Raw genomic sequence first — 4958 nt, forward strand, 5'->3', positions numbered from 1 at the left:
TAAGTGTCTCAAGGACTAAAATAATGTTACATTGTAAGAGACGTGTGTGGATATTGTGGGCTTCTAAAATGAGCAGTGTTGTAGGAGACAATGAAAATGGACTTTTTGTGGTGCTAGTGATCAGGCCTATTTTTAAAGAGCCAAAAAAAGCAGGTTCAGCACTGTGCATGGTTGATCGAACGACATAATGAAATCCAAATTTCTGATCCAGCGACAAAAAAATTAACATAAAGAAGTTCTGCCGTGGTTAATAAATGAAAATGAGGAACAATGTTTGTACAAATTCTTAAAGTTATTACAAAGAGACTGATTCTAACAATGTAAATTTCCAAATAACAAATAGTCTTCTACACTACGTTCTAAAACAAAAGAGCTAGTACTATGCTCTAGTGCCACCATCTTCTTTTGGAAGTACTTTCTTCAGAAACCAATGCAGCTTCCAGATCTCAGCTTCTGGCATCTCGCCTTCCTTCTTTCCTATTTCTGGTAGGAACTTGTAAATTATGAATCCTACACAAATAACCACAACAGCAAGGAAAGCGAATACCCACACATGCAAGGCACAAATGAGAGGCAACATAACAAAATTCATGATTAATATCATGAAAAAAAATATTGTTGCCTCGAAACATGCACCTAAAGCTCGAATATCAAAGGGGTATGATGCCTCTGTCCAATCTCGAGGGCTAGAAAGCAAAGAATAACACCCTATGAGAAGGATGCTAGAGACAATGGCAACGTAGTCTGACTGTTGCTTTAGAGGGACTAGTAGATTTGCTCCCTGGAATACAAAAAACAAGGAAATCTGCATATATCGGAAGAAATCGATCAATTAGATATATTTGAAAAATGAGATTACCCTAACAAGGAAAATAAATGAATAAACAAATACCTCGGAGACAAGAATCCCTGCACATGCGAAAAGTAGAGTTCTTCGTCGCCCGAAGAAATTATAACTCAAAACTGCAACTCCAGCCACTCCAGCTCGAATTGCACCACCAAGAAATGAAGCTAGAAATGAAGCATGGTACTTATATCCTATGGACTGTAAGAACAGAGGCCCAAAAAACATGATGGAGTCTAAGCCTAAGAGCCGCTGAAAAATTTGGGCCACTACATTGATTACCAAAACCGGTGAGTGTAGGAGCTTCTGCCAGGGCTCTCTATCTTCATTTTCAATCACGTGAGCTAACTGTTGAAGCTCTACTTCTGCTCCAGATCTTCGTATCCTCCTCAGAACTATTTTTGCCTCCTCCACTCGGCCTTGCCTAATGAGAAAGTGTGGTGTCTCCGGAAGAAGAACCGATAGTATAAATACTGGAAAGGAGAAAATGCCATATGAAAAAAGACTCCACCGCCATCCACCTATGTAATTGCCGGATGCAGCAAGATTTATTCCTTTCGCCACAGTGTTTCCACATATGAGCATGTAGAAGAAACCGAACGACACACAATCTTTGGCATTTCCTATACTAGTTTCGTGGCATATGATGGGAATTACCTGCACCAATATTAATTGAGTTCGTAAATTAAATATACATACTTATAGTAAGCATAAATGAATGTATACATAGGAACACCAACCTGATATAGGAACCCCACGCCACATCCCGTAATAACTAGGCCGATGAATTCGATGATAATATTGGGAAACCAAGCCGTCAGTAGGCTTCCCAAAACTATAAGTGTCGATCCACTAATAAGGACCGGCCTGCGGCCACGAGAATGGGCCAATCTATATGAAGGCCATACAGATAGAAGAGCAGAAATAGGGACTACATTCGCGAAGAGGAGTAGTGAGAAACTAGTAAAAGCACAAAAAATGTTTGTGGTGGCTTTTACTTGTTTTTTGCGAAGTCCTCGCGAGAACTTCAAGAGGAAACTCTCTACCCCAGTAAGGCCACCTACACAATGATAATACAAAAAAAATTATTCAAATTTTAGAGGCATCATTATTCAAGTTCTTCTTTAATTTATCTCTTGATCATGTTTTCTATGTAAAGCTAAAGAACCTTAATCATTACAGTACCTAACCATTACATGAAGGGTTTCTGTTCCTAACATAATATTGGCTGCTATGTTAGCTACAAGTTAACTATATAAAGAAACATCCACATACTGTTTAAGGGAAACCGTGATCTATATATTCATTGAGTCATGATAGGTACCTTTTAAAATCTTCTGGAGCCTAATATTTCTAGTGGTGTTGTTTCGGTTCTTTGAATATCTTTCATTCTTCTATGAAATATTTTATTAGATATTAAGTTGGTCATGACTTTTAATATTACTAGATGATTATCTGCTTCAACACATTCAGAAGGTGTTAATGTAGCTCGGGGAGTTGGATTAGACAGCTTAAGGATAATTATTCCCCTTAATTATACATTCTTTCTATAAGGTATATATACAGATTCTCTTAGACAAACACTCCTGGAATTGAGAATATAGTGTTCACAGTCACAGCTGATGAGATACTCATTCATAACTCAGAGCATCTATTGAACTTTCATTCATGGTAAAACTAGGCAGTACGCCTAAGGGGTACCTAAAAAATCTGTTTTGTGGAAAAGTCCGACAACTTACATCCTTAGATTGACATGCAGCACATATATTGTGAATCACAGTAGATACATGAATTCTATTTCTTAATTTGGATTTGGTATTAGTTGCAGACATGAATTACACAATTTATCAACTAGGAAACATACCTGTGACACCTAAGACACATCCAATAGTTAGCCCCCCAAATGTTGCCAGTAATCCAATGGCAACAACCATAATAAATCGGCTTGCTCTTAATGTCACTGCATTTCAAGGATAATTGTATATATTAATCAAAATGAGATACAAATTTCATTGAAGCAGATCATTCTTCCCTATCTCAGCAAGTTCATTTTTGTATATATTATTATTTTTTATGATATATATTGATATACATTATACAATTCCTCATACTGGCACAATCTGTTGAGTGTAACAGACAATAAAGAATTTTATTTTATGATAAAGAATTTTCTTAATTTATTGATCAAAACAAAGTTCAATAAATTTTCACTATAAATTATTATAGTTGTGCGACCTTTTGAGATATTAACTCCAATTTATTAAAATGACAAATATTTACTCTCAAATAATTTATTAAGATGACAATTCATTATTATATGTAATATCAACAGATAGTATACTATAAATTTCGTGATGATCGTATGTGAAGTATCTCATTCTTTCAATTTCTTATTATTTGCATGCTTGTTAATTAGTAAAGCATAGATTATACTATTAAATGATGTATTACTTAAATGTTGACTTAACACAGTAATATAATTAGAATTTCAATTTATGCATTATTAGTTAAGCTTGGTAAGGATTGAAAATATACCCTTGGCTCTGCAATGATAAAACACCGCTATTTTCTGTGCTTGAGACCTGAGTAAAAATCTCACTAGGGTCGGGAAGTATTTCCTCCTGCAAAACATATAAAAATTAGTTCACCTTCATTAAAAAATTATAGACAAAATAAAATAATAGAATTATTATATTGTTTAACTTACTTCATTAGCTGATCTCGGCACATCAGAAGGTTGCGGGACAAAAATATCTTCAATAATATCCCTGTAACATAGATGATTAAAAGTTTAGTTCAGGAAAATTTAGAGGACAAGCTCATATAATTGTGTGATTCTTTTACATTCAAAATTGGATCACGACAATACGCTTCACTAATTTTTTTAATTAAATATTATAACTTATCATTTTCCATTTCTTAGTGACTTTAATTGTTAAACATTTTAGTTTCTAGTTTCTACCGTTCATTCATGCACATAATTTCTCCCTTTATAAATTGGATAGAAATTATTAGTCCACTACATTTTGTGATGTATCATCTTATAGTTGTTATCTATTTATATTTTTATTATATCTTTTTTCTCTTATTGATATATTATTTTGTTCAATTTTTTTGGTTTTATATGATATACTTACATTTTTATTTTCATAATTTCTATAAGTTTGTGTGTTTCGGGTAATTAATATATAGAACATGTAATGTTTGATAAAGATATTTTATTTTATATAGAGATTTTTATTGCACCGTTCAATTATTTATGTAAATGCTTTTCATCATTAATTTGTTATTTTATCAGTTAAATATATGTTATTTAACTCCCAATACATTATAAAGTAGCAAGTTTATCATACCATATCAACCATTAGTTTAGCATACCATTTGTTTACTATTGAAGATCTCAACGTAATTCTTTTAGATATCTTATCAATTACATTAACAATTTGAAAACGTAAATTTTTTAGCAAACAATAAGGTTGAGCCTCTACAAATGTTATTTTATTATACTACATCCTCTAAATATTTGTTTGTATCATATCTAACCTATTATTCTTAGTTAGAATTTTGAATGTAGTTGCTCATTATTATAACAATAGAACACAGTCTGTTCTGTGGATTTGAGTTATTGAGATTGAAATACTCACATTATGATTCCTTTTTTCACAAGCCTACTACGTCGGAGAAGATTGAAGAGATGATGGCTCCAAAACAGCCGAATACAGAGTGGGCTATCTATTGGCCAAAACAAAGTCCAAGAGAGGAGAGATGTCAATGTAGTGTTCTCCGCAAGATGAGTGGAGGTGGGTGGTGAAAAGAAAGAACTTGTGATCAAAAGTTCCATCTTTATGTTGCATCAAAACTTCTCTGATTTGTTTGTAGTTGTACATACGTGATCAATTTCCTAAAAGGTTATTTAAGTTTAGGGAATTGCATCAAAATATCATTTATATTTTATTTAGGACTAAAATATTATTTAACTATCATTATTTTCCTCCAAATAAACGTAACATTTCAAAATTTTCACTATCTTCTAGTTTGTATGTTATGTCATTGAAGCTTTTTTCAGAAAAAAAATAGACTTATTTGATTCATCAAACTCATTTCACTAAAATAA

The 4958-nt window shown here is 32.8% G+C and overlaps 1 pseudogene; it reads right to left on the bottom strand.

Moving 5' to 3' along the window:
- Positions 1-379: 379 nt before the first annotated feature.
- Positions 380-4685, bottom strand: LOC107016867 (annotated as a pseudogene).
- Between the last annotated feature and the right edge of the window lie 273 nt (positions 4686-4958).

The sequence above is a fragment of the Solanum pennellii genome, chromosome 4 (genome assembly GCF_001406875.1).
Source record: "Solanum pennellii chromosome 4, SPENNV200".
NCBI classification, from domain to species: domain Eukaryota; kingdom Viridiplantae; phylum Streptophyta; class Magnoliopsida; order Solanales; family Solanaceae; genus Solanum; species Solanum pennellii.